Source organism: Ambystoma mexicanum, chromosome 3p (assembly GCF_040938575.1).
Source record: "Ambystoma mexicanum isolate Mex_15411 chromosome 3p, UKY_AmexF1_1, whole genome shotgun sequence".
Taxonomy (NCBI): domain Eukaryota; kingdom Metazoa; phylum Chordata; class Amphibia; order Caudata; family Ambystomatidae; genus Ambystoma; species Ambystoma mexicanum.
The window spans coordinates 112,418,420-112,434,104 of record NC_090925.1 but is presented as its reverse complement, the minus strand read 5'-3'; the positions used below and the strand labels follow the sequence as shown (position 1 = coordinate 112,434,104).

The 15,685-nt window shown below is 50.2% G+C and overlaps 1 protein-coding gene across 1 annotated transcript in view; it reads left to right on the top strand.

The window, feature by feature from the left end:
- Positions 1–778: 778 nt before the first annotated feature.
- Positions 779–15,685, top strand: part of LOC138579494 (brain acid soluble protein 1-like) — a 56,756-nt gene continuing 41,849 nt past the window's right edge. The window contains exon 1 of the mRNA XM_069649816.1: positions 779–810. The gene's annotated coding sequence lies outside the window, so the exon portion shown is untranslated. The remainder of the gene's footprint in view (positions 811–15,685) is intronic.

Below are 15,685 nucleotides of genomic sequence, written 5' to 3'. Positions count from 1 at the left end.
GACCCCCTCGAAGGCTGCTGCCCAAGGACGTGGAGATTGTTTGCTCGCCCTGAAAAGACAGCTAGTGGCCCCAGAAGCTACCAATTGGCTTGGCAGTGTGAGAGACCGAGGACACTTGAGACCCAGGAGACATGATAGCGGGGCAGTGTAGGAGAGGAGGAAGCAGTTTGCGGCAGGTACTAGCCCTTCCATGGTGGCCATGCAGGGTGCGGGACGGAAACCCATGTCGGGCTGCACCTGTATGGCAGGTGCAAGTCCACCCGGGACTGCGGAGGAGAAGCCTAGGTAGAGAGAAAGAGCCCCAGAGGATGTGGCATCCTGGGTGAAGGAAGAGTCTCAGACAGCAACGCTGGACTATGACTCCAGACCCTTACTGTGGGATGCTGGGTGAAGCGGCCCAGACCAAAGAGCCCACCCGTAAGAAGGCAGAGGCGGACCGACACATCGGAGGCGCCTCAATGAGATCAGCATGCCCTTCTCACCTGTGGACGGGATTCCACCTGCTGTGGCATATGAAGAAGGAGTGCAGGGAGCCGGCATGCGTGTAGTTCCTGCTCACTGTGCAGGGGCCTTAACTTGGGCGGCAGGCCATTACCAACAGGGTTGGCCCCCCGCCGAGGGGCATATCGCCATTAGCACTTGCGTAGTTCCCTACACAGGGGCTGATGGTGTGTCTTTAAATTAAAAGAAAGAAACATACCTTTGGCGCTGAGGTTCCTAAGTCTGTTTTCAATGTTGATGACTGTGACGCCATCATCATTGAAAATGGACTCAGAAAAGCAGTGGGCAGCCCGGCTCTGCGCAGCAAAGGTAGGTTTCTTTTTATTAAAGACACGCTATTAGCACCCGTGTAGGGTATAGTCTAACAAAAAACCTCACTTGCACGACTGCAAACAAGCTCACAAAGGACTGCAGAAAAGATTAGAAGGATTAGGTGTCTGCTCACTGCCAAGGGTAAGCGCTGTGGACATTAGGCCTGTGCCCCTTCCCAGAAGGACTGCAGCAAAACGTGTGTGTGCTGCAAACATTGTGTGTACGCCCCCTTCCCTGCGGGTGGCATAAAAAAAAAGTGTGTCTTTCTCTTAACAGAAATAGTGAGTGCCCCCATTTCCTTGGGGGAGTGTGGCCCACATTGTGTGTGTGCCCTCTTTCCGGCGGTAGGGCAGCAGAAATTGTGTGTGCAGCATCCCTTTTCTTTGGGAAGACAGTAAAAAAGTACGTGTGCCCCCTTACCTCTGGAAGTTCAGAAATAATGTGTGTGTATCCCCTTCTCTGCAAGAGTGGGTCAAAGATAAGGTGCCTGCGCCTTTCTCTGGGAAGTACAGCAAAAAAGTGCGTGTGCACCCCTTTCCCTGTCTGTCCCTTTCTTTGCAGGGGTACAGCAACAATCCGAGGTGCACAGCGTTCCCTGCAGCAGTAGGGCAGAAACTGTACATGTACCCACTTACCTGAGACAGTGTGCCCCCTTCCCTGCCAGCGTGCAGCAAAACGTGTCTATGCTCTCCCTGGCTTGCGGGAGTATGGCAAAAAAATAGGCATGGGACATAGCCCCGCTGGACAGCGACAACATTGATGTCTGTGTCCCCTGTGGCAATATGGAAGAAATTAGTGTTGCAGCCCCTTCAATGCAGGGATGCTGCAAACATTAGGGGGGGTGTCTGTTTGTGTGTGTGTGTGTGTGTGTGTGTGTGTGTATGCGTGCGTATATGGGTATGTGTGCCCTCTTGCCCATGGGAGTACAACACAAATTGTGTGTGCACCCACTTACCTGTGAGACTGTCCCCATATTGCATGTTACCTCCTCACCTGCAGAAGTGCACCGATGTGTGTGGCACTTCTCTGTTAGACTTCACCTAAGATTAGATGTGTGCCCCCTTCCCTGTGGAAGAATTAGGATTGCACCCCTTGCCCTACATGACTGCAGCAACATTTGTACGTTTGCCACCTTCCATGTGGTAGTGGGGCAAAAGGTAGGTGTCCGCCCCCTTCTGTGCTAGTCTGTGACACAAATTGTGTTTGTACACCCTTTCATGTGGGAGTATGGGAACAACTAACTGTGCACCCCTTGCCCTGTGGGGTGTGGCAACAATGAGTTGTGTGCCATCTTCCTTGCGGGAATGCAACACAAATTGTGTGTCACGCTCCTTCCGTGCAGGACTGTGGCAAATATGAGGTGTGCACCCCGTTGCCTGCAGAAGTGCAATAATTAGGTGTGCAATACCTCACCGTGAGAGTGCGTTGAAAAATAGAAGTGTGCTCCCATTCTTGCAGGAGTGCAGCAAATTGGGTGGGTCCCCCAAACCTTCACTAGCACAGTTAATTGTGTGTGCACCCCTTTCTGTGGGGAAGTGCAGAAACCTTTAGGTGTGTGCCCACTATCTAAGGGAGAGCAGCAGAGATTTCATCTGCCCCCACACCCTGTGGGACTGTGGCAAAAACAGTATGTGCACCCTCTTTCCTGGCAAGAGTGCAGCAAACATGTTGTGTGTGCCCCCTTCAAGAATGCTGCAAAACATTGTTGTAACCCCCTTTCCTTCAGGGCTGCAGCAACCACTACACATGTGCACCCTGTCCCCTGAGTGGGCGTGGCAACAAAATCACCTTTAATCACCATCTTCACCACCACAGTGTCATTATATCTTCAGTGTCCACACTAATAGTACCCATGACAACAGTAGATACCACCCGACTCCAATGTCCTGGCTGATATGCCTCCCACTGGGACACAGGCTACACTAAGAACGACCACGAACATTGATAATAAGATCGACCACGAACATTGATACTAAGAACGACCACGAACATTGATAATAAGATCGACCACGAACATTGATACTAAGAACGACCACGAACATTGATAATAAGATCGACCACGAACATTGATACTAAGAACGACCACGAACATTGAGGATACTGTTGCTGTGCTTATAAAAGCACCTGGTTCTTGACACATTCTGCTGGGATATGATGCTCATTTCTTTTGATGAAAGTGAGTTGTTCGACACGTGGTACTGTAACAAAGTGACATCCTTAGGCTCGCTGGTAAGTTCCATTAGCTTTATTACATATTCTTAACTTACATTAGGTTAGCTCAGCTGGAACAGGTACTAGGAAGAAGTCACTGGTTCCCATCACCCAGGCAGGGTCTCTCCATACTGCCTAGGCCTAGAACCCTCATCACAAGCATTCCCTCACACCATAACATTCCATCTCTCATCACATGCGTCCACATTCACTTCCAAGCACATCACAGCACATCTCCCTTTCTTCCAGAATCAGCACGTACACACAAAGCACATCACAACACAAACAAAGAACCCACTCCTTTTGTCGGAAACACATGCTTTAGCAGCACTTAAAACTCTCTCAAATTGCACCAAGACCCATTGTTGCTGATCACACAGACTGCATGGAGAGCCCATAATGCAGTGCGTCATTGTCCTTTCTGAAATTGCATGAGTCACTCAAATATGCATCCGCCATTTGTACCGTAGTGGCCAGGACCAGACATATTGAAGAATGCAGAATACATCTCACAGGAATATGCGGGTGAGGGGTGCACAACCTACATGGGGATCCCGTCTAGCTGGCCCAGTGTACTTGGTAAGAGGGGCTAGACCTCTGACAGACAGCTCGGGATACTCGACTTTTCTATCTCTGTTCCGCAAGCACATGTTCTTGCAAATGCCTCCTGAGTGCAATCATGCATGCACATTTCAACTGCAGCCTTTGATGTGTTGTCCTACTCTCCATTGTCTGGAAAGCAGCCACCTTCAATTTCAGCTTGTACCTTTCACTTCACCTAAAGCAGGGGTCAAGGAAAGAGGCCAAAATACATCCAATATTTTCTTTCACACCTTTTATCTGTGAATCATCACAAAAGATTGGCAAAGTTTTTCTTGGCAGCTGTGTAATATCTGCCTCGCCTGTCATTTCATGTTCTGTTGCTTTTTGGGACAGGAACAGGTTCAACAATGACCACAGGAAGTATCAGAGAGCAATGGCTCAGACAGTATATGTCTTCCACAAAGGGCCTTAGCACAAACAGAGATTGTTAGGGAGCTGCCACTGAGTCAGCGTTCTGAAGGTCCCGTGCAATGCTTGACTGTAGTCACTTATTACACAAGAATATGCAAGTTTGAATTCCAGCATTCAATAAAGATGTTTTCAGCTGGTGGTGTGGGAGTTTGTCTTGCACTTACAACACTTGCAAAAAGGTTCAGGCACTGCATTACCGGATGAAATGAGAGCAACTATTGTGTGCTACTGCAAGCCTTGCATGGACAGGTGCAATGGGTAGCAATTGATGAGAGAAGATGGCACTAGAATGTGGAGAACATGTGCATAGCATGGGGCATGTATTGTGTTCCCTGGCCGTAAGGCAGAAATTATATTGGAGCCATTCTATGCTGCCACGAAGCAGACCTTCTCATGCTTATCCAGGCGGACATTGAGAGTACCATCAAAATACGAACTGCCATACCACCGCTGCTGAAATTGGTATACTGCACTTCTGTTCCACAGGAACATATCAGCACACCGTTGGCATTCTGCATGACATGTCACAACCAACATTTCCCAAAGTGCTGGTACAAGTGCTGGAGGCACTTCTGAAACATGTGCACCAGCACATCTCTCTGCCCAGCAGCCCGGCAGAGGTACATGCTACAAAGGCCAGATTTTACACCACTGCCCACTTCCCCAATGTAATGGCAGCTCTGGACTGCACCCATGTGGCACTGGAGACTCACTGGGTATCAGAGCATGTGTTTTCTGAAACAGGAAACAGTACCATTCCCTGAATGTGAAATGTACATGTGATGCAGATCTCGCATGACCCACTGCTGCGCCCGTTCAAAGGTCAAGTCATGATGCCATGCTTCTACGAGGTAGCGCCCAGCCTGTGTACATGGAAACCCACAGAGGGCAGCACACGTGGATCCCAGGTCTGTATCCACAAAGGTGAATGGGGAAGTGAAGGGGGCAAGGGGAAGATCTACCATGCACATTTAGCACAGAGGATCCTGGGGTATGATATGATATGATATATTTTATTTGTGTCGCACTCGTACGCAAGTGTTTCAGAGCGTGTTTATGATCCACATGGCCTCGCAAACACACCATGCCACGCTCCCTGCCCACTAAAGCAGTCAGACTGAAGGGACCACAAGCCCTAGAATTCCTAGAACATCATAACTGAAAATGCATTTTGTGGTAGAGTACCCCTCTCCTATCCCTCAGATATGATGCCGGGCCAGGTGGCCACCCATGGTAGCAGAACGGAAAGCACCCCACCATACCCAGTAGCACAAAACAGTCCAGAGACCTACAAAATGCCAATCAAACACACTGCCAGAGGCACACATACAATTCACCACAATAGCCAAGAAAAAGAAAGCACAGGCCACAACATGCAAAGTAACTAGTGGGATCTGCAGGAACGATTGGGGAATCCAGACTATGGTGGTACATACATGTGCTGTGGAGCTTGATGGGTATAGGCCCTTGCGCATTGGCAATGCATGGGAAACACCCCCCCGCCCCCACGATGGCACTAGAGTGTACACAAATAACTCCATCGAAGTGATAAGCATGCATCACTCAGCCAGGACAGGTAGCACGACCATTAACTATTTGCAAATTTAGTTCCACTTGCAGGTGGCTCTGGCTACCCACAACTACCAATAAGGAACCTGCGATGCCACATGAAACTGCCTACAACGAGGCACACACAAGGACCAGGGTATGCATAGTGCACACGTTTGGTTTCTTGCCTCTTGGTTGCGGACTGGAGGGGCACTTATGTACAGTCAGAGAAGGTTGGGAAGATAGTCCTTGCATGTGTGATAGTGCATAATATGGGCATCAGGCGGAATGTACCATTGTCTGCTGAGTAGGAGGTGGCACAGGGAAACTTGGAGGAGGTGGGTGACGAGACATGGGCTGGCAGAGCAGCACAGCATGGCTCTGCAGAAGGAAGGGATAGGTGAATGCAGCGGCAAGAATTGATACTCATGCCCTCACTCAATCACCAACACCCATTCCCTCCCACCTCCCTTTATCCCCAATGCCCATGGTCTGCCACCTCCTTCAATCTCCAAAACCCAACCCTCCCACCTTTATCATTCCCCAACACCCATGCCCTCACACACTCCTCTTTCCCCAACACCCATGATCAACCCCAACATCTATGACCTCCCACCTCCCTCAATCCACAAAACCTATACCCTCCCACCTCCCTCAATCCACAACACCTATGCCCTCCCACCTCCCTCAAGACCCATTCTCTTCCACCTCCCTCAATCCCCAAGACCCAGGTCCTCCCACCTACCTCAATCCCCAATGTCATCTTGGAGTCAGGCAATTACTCTTTACGGCGCATCTCTTGGCCAGTAGGCACCTTTAATGTGTGAGTGGCGGTGCACGTCACAACCTCCTACGGGGATTTGTGACCCTTCCGTGGGGGTAACGGAGGCAGAGCTGACAGAGTTCAGGCCATGCATGCGTTGCGAGGAGAAGTGCCCTATGCATATTTTCCAGGCTAGATGACAGGTAAGCTCCCGCATCCTCTGGCCCACCACAGTATTCACCACTATAGCCTCAGATAGGAGTGGGCACATACGTGCCATTTCCCTGGCTATTCTCCTTGAGGCTCCTTACACAACATCCCGCATTGCCTGTGCATGCTGCAGGTGGAGCTCTCCTGCCGCTGCTCGATTCTTGTGAGTCTCTCCCCGATGACAGATTAAGCATCACTGGGCAGAGCAGCATGTGGGTGAACAGGTGTGGTGGTGGGTGTGACAGCACTCTCAAACCTTGATGCATTGCCACCGTCTAAAGCATCATCACCGTCATCAGGCTGTGTGAGTGACTTCAGGTCAACAGCAACAGGGGTTTGCGGAGGACTGATCACAGGAGAATAAAGGCCTGGAGCGGGTGGCCTGGATGAGGGCAGGTCAACTCTGGTCCCACCCACGACAGGTGACAAATAGCTGATGCTGGAGACCAATGAAGGGTGCCTGGTGGTAGTGGTTGCCTGTGGTAATCCTGCATGACTTGAACCAGGCACACTGCCGGCATTAGAGGTGGGGGATGGTACAACCAGCAAGGTACTTTCTGGATTTGCAGCTGAGGTGATGACGGGTGCAGCAGCAGATGTGGGGGCAGGCAACTTGGTTGCAGTGGCCGATGCAGAGATTACTATGGTGGTAACAATGTCGGTAGAGGTGGCAGCTGCCTCCGGGTACACCTTTGATCCATCTTGTATGGCTCGGGCCTTGCAACAACTGCCAGATGTCTGGAGTGCATGGATGGCAGAAAGGGTGCCTGGATTTGCGGGGTCTACTGCTGCTTTGATGGGCACGGCATGTGGAGGTACTACTTCACTGCCACTGGTACCTTCACACTTGCGTCCTTGTGTGCCTGTAATGAGATTAAAGGCCTAGATACCTTTTTCATACATGCATCGAGCATAGTGAATGGTCAGGGGTCTGGATCCACTTACGTATGTGGGTCTAATGCCTGTCCTTTCCACAGTGCACTGGGGTGTGGGTTACCTATGCACCTTCATCATTACTTAGCTGGTCTATGACAGTTACGGGGTGCATGTGTGTCAACATCCTGGTGTGACGGCTGGGGGTGTCCAATGGGTTGCTGGCACTGGTGCAAACAGTCCTGGGACTACACATGTGGAGGGTGTTTGTCCAGCCCTATGTGTCCTGTCATGCTTTTGATTTTACTCTGACTCATGGAGTGGATACCTTTTTGGATGCTATATGGCACATATGTTGGCTCATGTGTCGGGGCCTGGTAATCACAATCATCTGACATGATGCATATGGCATGACCAGGGGTATTTCTGGGTAGCTGGTCATGGCATTGTGCATTTATGGCTATCCATGGTGCATGTGGTCACTGGTATGTTGATGTCTGTGTCATTCTTTGCCACATGGGGCAATGTCCAGGTGTACACATGGAATGGGTCATCCTACGTAATCCTGTTGCATTGTAGCCAGTGAGCAGCAAGGGACTCAACATCAATATTGCCACCAGTGCGTGTGCCCAATGCTGACTGGGACACATGCACTGCCTTCACATTTCCCTGCACCCACAATGTTCTTTTGTACTCACGTGGTTCTGGTTGACTTCCTGTTCCCACCTCTACTGCTCCAATTTCCTCTATCCCAACCATGTAAAAGATTCTTGCCACTCTCTCCTCCCATGGGTTAAGGGTGTAGTTGCCCCACTGTACCTCCTTCAATGGCAGTCGTCTCACAGTGATGAGAGGCGAGAAGACTGTAGACATGGGCCTTGAGGTCATTCGACCTCTCCCTGCAGTCTTCCCCGTCTCACTGCACAGTGGCCACTTGTCCCTTATGTTGGCCCATATGGTGCTCATGCAGCAGATAGCTGTTTTGCGCTGATTTGCCTCAAACAGATCATTAGCATTGGCCACCACCTCGTCTGCCTATACCTCCAGCTCTGCCTCACTGAATTGGGTTTGCGAACCCTCAATTCTGGCACCCTCATCTTGGCCTTGCCTACTGGCATCATTCCAGGAAGTTTGGTATCTTGATGGCAAAGGAAAATGGTAGATTGAAGATGGATTGTGTTTTTCAAAATGGCCACTGCTAAGATTCCTGTTTGGGAAATTATGCTATTTCCACTCAGCACTAATTCCGCCGGCAAAATTAACACTCAGTAATTCCTCCAACGGAAATTACCTTTCTGTAATTCCTCAATGTGTCTAGCAGTAACAGTAATTCTGCCGATCTCTGCTGGATTTACTGTTTAAATTTGATTTTCAGTGGATGGAATTACCGTTACTGCCGATGGTTTGTACGTGCTCCTGTCATCCTGTAATATGGTGGTAATTCTGCTAATGGTTGTGCGCCTGGTGGAATTACTGCCCAATTTATCACACTACTTGTAATGAAGGTCAATATGTGTTCTGACTTGAGTGTCGTGTAGACCGATGAGACCTCCGTCCCCAAGTGACGCACAGGGGAACGAAATAGAAACCCACTGTGCGACCCTTGAGGCCACAGGTGAGAGATGTCTTCCCAGATCCACGGAGCCTCTGGAACACCGATGCTGCTGTCAAGAAGGAAGGAGGTTAAGCACCAGGCAATCACAATACAGGCAGGTAAACAAAAGAATCTAAAGTGTCTTACCTATCTGGTGTAAGGGAGACCCAGGTAACCTAGTAGGGAGGTTCGAGGCTCATTAGATGCGGCGGTCCCTGGAATAGTAGAACCGCAGTTTAGCGTGGATGAAGGGTAGCCACCTATGGGAGTCAGGGCTTGACTTGAATCCCCAGTAGGGAAAAGGCGTAGAAGATCAGCAAGGTACCAAGGGATGATCCAAAGACAAGTCGAGGTGCAGTCCAAATATCCGGCAACAGGTAAACAGTTCCAAGCAAAAGTACCAAGGGGTGTCCAAGGGAGTCCGAGATAGAGTTCCGTGATCAAGGTAACAAGGAGCAAGATGTAACGCCAAACAGTGTCCGAAGCCAGCTGAGAAGCAATGAGCGTTCTGTCTCTCAGACCTTTATACTGAACGCCCCTGGGTCACGTGACTTCTCTGGATCATGTGACGTCCACCAAGATCACATGGGGAACGCCATAGCGTATCACGTGACCGGCGTGGAGACGTAAGGCCGCCCTTTCTGCTATACGTTCTCCAAGGCAGTTGCCAATGCAGAAAGGGTTGCAATCGAGCCCGTACAATGGTACAGAGTTTTCGGTTCTGTGGCTTCACCGAATCACTTGAGCCTCGAAGCTTGGGAGGAGATGTTGGGGGAATGTGAGCAGTGTTCTGATGTGTCGTGGCCTGGTGTGCAGAGGATCGCCTAACATAGCCCCCCCCCAACGGCCCACGACCCCGTGGGCAGGACGGATGATCCCTATGGAAGCGGGCTACCAACCGCGGGGCGTTCACATCAGATGCGGAAACCCACGAACGCTCCTCCGGGCCGTAACCCGTCCAATCCACCAGAAACTGGAGCCTACCCCTAAACCATCTAGAACCCAAAATGGCCGATACCTCAAAAACATCAGGAGAGGTCAAGGACACCGGCGCAACAGGGGTACGAAGACGGACTGAGTCAGGACAGGGTTTGAGGAGGGAGACATGAAACACAGGATGGATACGCCAAGAGCTGGGGAGTACTAGACGGAAAGCCACCGGATTAACAACCTGTGAGATCACGTACGGCCCGACAAAGCGAGGCAGCAATTTCCGGCAACCCACTAGGCGAAGATGTCGGGAAGATAACCAGACCCTAGAACCCACCACCAGAGGGGGAGCAGCACGACGTTTGCCATCCACACGGGCCTTCATAGAGGCCTTTGCTTCAGTGAGATGAACCACTGTACTCGCATGAATAGCAGAAAGATCCCTAAGACATGACGTGGCCGCAGGATTCGAAGAACCAGAGGCATCAGGGACCGGCAAAACCTTGGGATGTTGACCATAGAGGGCGTAAAAAGGAGAATAACCAGTAGCTGAATGAGCCGCATTGTTATACGCAAACTCCGCAAGCCGCAAAACGGCCAACCAAGAGGACTGGTGTTGCAATATGAGGCAACGAAGGTACTGTTCCATCGATTGATTCGTCCTTTCGGTCTGACCATCGGTCTCCGGATGATAGGCCGAAGAATACCTCGTATCAATGCCCAATAGTTTCGTCAAGGATGTCCAAAACCGAGAGGTGAACTGTGAACCTCGATCGGAAACGATGACCGAAGGGAGGCCGAATAGCATAAACACATGTTCAAAAAACAAGTCCGCCAAGACAGGGGCCGAAGGGACACCTTTGCAAGGGACAAAACGGGCCATTTTTGTGAACGTGTCCACCACTACCCAGATGGTATCGAAGCCTTTCGACTTGGGGAGATCGGTAACAAAATCCATCGTCAATGTATGCCAGGGCCTGGGAGGTACCGGAAGCGGAAGCAACAACCCAATCGGTCGACCCCTCTGATGTTTAGCCTGAGCACATACCGCACAAGACCTGACGTAACACTCCACATCGCGCCTCATAGAAGGCCACCAACACCAACGCTTAAGAAGGTCTAAAGTGCGCTCTTGTCCGGGATGGGCATTAAAGGGGGCGTCATGAGACCACTCAAGGGCAAGATTACGTGTATCAGGTGTAGGAAGGAACAGGCGTTCATGTACGAAAGGTAAACCATCAGAATATACCGGATCCCATTCTTGTAACTGGTCAGAATGATCGCTAGTCCAGGATCGAACCGAGTCTATCAGTGACAATGAGGGAGTACAGAGACAAACCACATGACTCTTTTCGAGAACAGTGTCGGGGAAAATAGGCAATTGGACCCCCCCCGGGGAACGGGACAAGGCATCCGCCTTCCCATGCGCCGTTCCAGGACGGTGCATAATACGGAAGTCGAAGGAGGAAAAGAAAAGATGCCATCGGACCTGTCTGCTATTAATGCATTTCAGGGAGGCCAAATCCTGCAGGTTCCGATGATCGGAGTATACTGTGACAGGATACTTAGCCCCCAGAAGATGATGACGCCAAACACGGAACGCGTCCATGACCGCCAAGAGTTCTTTTTCCGTAACGGTATAATGAGACTCAGTACCGGAAAACTTACGGGAGTGGAATGCCACTGGATGTAATTTGCCGGTATTAGGACACGTTTGTGACAGCACCGCCCCGAGGGCAAAGGAAGAGGCATCTGCCTCGACTATGAACGGAAGATCCGGATTGGGATGTTGGAGTACCGGTGCGGTAGTAAAGGCGGTTTTCAGAGTCTCAAAAGCCTCCTGCTGTTCTCTCTGCCACTGATATGGCACCCGAGGACTAGTCAGGGCCGTGAGTGGGGCTACAATCATGGAAAAGGAAGAGATGAAACGCCTATAGAAGTTGGCGAATCCTAAAAAGGCCTGCAAGGACTTGAGTGTTTGAGGTACTGGCCAATCTAAGACTGCTTTGACCTTAGACTCGTTCATGGATACCGCCCCAGGGGTGATGTGGAAACCCAAAAACTCAACAGAGGTCTTATGGAACTGACATTTCTCAGGTTTGGCAAATAAGGAATGTTTGCTTAAACGGGTTAATACTTCTCGGACGTGTTTTACATGATCATCCAGGTCACGAGAGAAGATCAGGATGTCGTCCAAATATACAACCATGTACACATCCAGAATATCCCTGAAAATGTCATTCATGAATCGTTGGAACGTGGCCGGGGCGTTACATAAGCCAAAGGGCATGACAAGATATTCGTACAATCCGTAACGTGTACAGAAAGCAGTTTTCCACTCGTCTCCCTCGCGAACGCGTACCAAATTGTATGCGCCGCGTAGATCAAGTTTGGTAAAAACGGTAGCATGTGTTAAATGATCTAAGAGTGGAGTGATTAACGGGATGGGATATCTATCCTTCTTGGTGATCGCGTTAAGACGCCGATAATCCACACAAGGACGTAAATCCCCCTCCTTCTTAGGTACAAAGAAGATAGGACTTGCTGCTGGTGAAGTGGAGGGGCGGATGTGTCCTAAACGCAGGGCATTCTGTACATATTCTTTTAACACCAGTTCCTCCGAAGGAGACAGAGAGTAGATCCTGCCCGAAGGAACGGTGGAATCAGGAAGCAATTCGATTGGGCAGTCATAAGGTCTATGTGGAGGAAGTACCTCAGACGAGCCTCGATCGAAAACTGATTCGAAAGCCAGATATTCTGGCGGGATCCCAGACACCAACCCCCCAACAGTATGGGACTGTATGACTTCTGGATCGTCAACCGTCAGTGTGAGTTGTACTAGGGCTCCCAAGACCCGAGAGGGTGTGTCAGGGGCTTGATGGATCGGGAGACAATAATTCTGACAAATATCGGACTCAAAGAGTACAGTGCCTGCTTGCCAATTGATCAATGGATTATGTTCACGTAACCAGGGTATCCCTAGTATGATACCGAATTGAGGTGCGGTGATCAAATCAAAACTCAAGGTTTCTGTGTGTATGTCCTGTATGTTCAACAAGAGGGGTGCGGTTTGATGTCTAACAGGACCAGAAATCAATGCGGAGCCGTCTACGGCTTGGACAGGTTCCGGTCGTGTTTTTACCACTAAAGGTAGATTGAGGGAATGGGCCAAATCAATATCTATGTAATTACCAGTGGCACCAGAATCAATAATGATATTGACTGCATGCAGAAGGCCAGTAGAGGGACATAGAGTAGCCTTTACAGAGATAGGTTGAACACGAGCAAAGGTAAGAGGGGTTCCCGGAGAAGATGATGGGACACTCGACCTGGTCTCCGGTCCTAAGGTCGAGCCATCCGAAAAACCTGACTCTTCTTGGGACGTCGAGGACACTCTTTCACGAAATGTCCAGTGGTGCCACAGTAAAAGCACGCATTATCAACCCTTCTTCGTTCCCTCTCAGATGTTGTAATAGGACTGCGTACCCCTCCCACTTGCATAGGTTCTTCAGTAACGGAAACGTGAGTATTAACAAGAGGAGGAGAGGAGGAGGCCCCCGATTCAGCTCTAGGCTCCGCTCGGCGTGCATCTACCTGCAGGACGAGATCAACCAATTCCTGGTACTGAGTAGGCATAGAAGGGATTACTGCTAAAGCGTCTTTCATGGTGTTACTCAACCCCCTGTAAAAGACCACCGCCCGCTTATTTTCTGGCCATGATGTTTCCGCAACTAGCTGATTAAACTTGGTGATGTAATCTATCAGCGGTCTTTTGCCCTGAGTCAATTCCAACAACTCCAAATCCCTAGACTGTGCCTTGTGCCGAGTATCGAATACTCGGGACATTTCTAGGACCAACAAATCAAAGTCATAAAGAACCGGGCTATTGTTTTCTAACAGGGGATTAGCCCAAGCGGCAGCTGTTCCAGCTAAATGGGAAAGGGCGAAGGCGGCCTTAGCAGTGGACGTGGGAAAAGCCAAAGGCCTGCATAAGAAATGTAACTTGCACTGGTTAACAAAGGTTCTGAATGTCTTGGGATCACCCTGGTAACGTTCAGGAGCAGCCAGGGGGGAAGGAGTTGGGAGGACTATTGGAGTCGGTACTGGCGGTGTAGGGGAGGAGCTGCCCTCTCCAAACTCCGGGTCTGCAGGAAGGGGATGCTGAACGCTCTGTATGGTATCCAGCCTTTGGTGGATCACTGTGTTCGCGGCGGCCATATCTGCCCTTAGTATTGTAATTGCCTGAACTAAAGCAGTTATGGGTTCGTCCGTGGATCCCTGCATCGTCTAACATACGACTATACGGCTTCTCAGTCTGTTCTGACTTGAGTGTCGTGTAGACCGATGAGACCTCCGTCCCCAAGTGACGCACAGGGGAACGAAATAGAAACCCGCTGTGCGACCCTTGAGGCCACAGGTGAGAGATGTCTTCCCAGATCCACGGAGCCTCTGGAACAGCGATGCTGCTGTCAAGAAGGAAGGAGGTTAAGCACCAGGCAATCACAATACAGGCAGGTAAACAAAAGAATCTAAAGTGTCTTACCTATCTGGTGTAAGGGAGACCCAGGTAACCTAGTAGGGAGGTTCGAGGCTCATTAGATGCGGCGGTCCCTGGAATAGTAGAACCGCAGTTTAGCGTGGATGAAGGGTAGCCACCTGTGGGAGTCAGGGCTTGACTTGAATCCCCAGTAGGGAAAAGGCGTAGAAGATCAGCAAGGTACCAAGGGATGATCCAAAGACAAGTCGAGGTGCAGTCCAAATATCCGGCAACAGGTAAACAGTTCCAAGCAAAAGTACCAAGGGGTGTCCAAGGGAGTCCGAGATAGAGTTCCGTGATCAAGGTAACAAGGAGCAAGATGTAACGCCAAACAGTGTCCGAAGCCAGCTGAGAAGCAATGAGCGTTCTGTCTCTCAGACCTTTATACTGATCGCCCCTGGGTCACGTGACTTCTCTGGATCATGTGACGTCCACCAAGATCACATGGGGAACGCCATAGCGTATCACGTGACCGGCGTGGAGACGTAAGGCCGCCCTTTCTGCTATACGTTCTCCAAGGCAGTTGCCAATGCAGAAAGGGTTGCAATCGAGCCCGTACAACGGTACAGAGTTTTCGGTTCTGTGGCTTCACCGAATCACTTGAGCCTCGAAGCTTGGGAGGAGATGTTGGGGGAATGTGAGCAGTGTTCTGATGTGTCGTGGCCTGGTGTGCAGAGGATCGCCTAACAATATGTTGGTCACTATGGCCCTCACCAGAATCATCACCACCACCACTGTCATCATTGCATTCATTGTCCAAAGGAGTGGAAAAGGTGGGGGAGATGCCATGTGGGTATCTGGTGGAGAAACATTCGTTACCTCTATCATGGGCGATTGACTGTGGCCCTGCTGCCGCTGACCTACTTCTGAGAGCTGCAACTCCAAACCCTCCTCATTAATAACATACTCATCTTCTGAAACAACATCAATGCCAACAGCTCTACACACCACTGCAAGAACTTGGATGTGTAACCTGGTCTGTTGCAACATGGGAGGCTGGAGTACATTGCCAATTGTGGCAGACTCAGATGGTAGGCAATGTTAGGCATTTGGCTGGCAGAAGTGAATGAAGTGTCAGACACAGCCAACATTTACATTTACATTGTATTATTTGTAAAGCGCAACCATAAGGCCCGGAGACATAAGGGCGCTACTAAATGAAAGGCAAGCCTTACACCAATAGATGCTATAT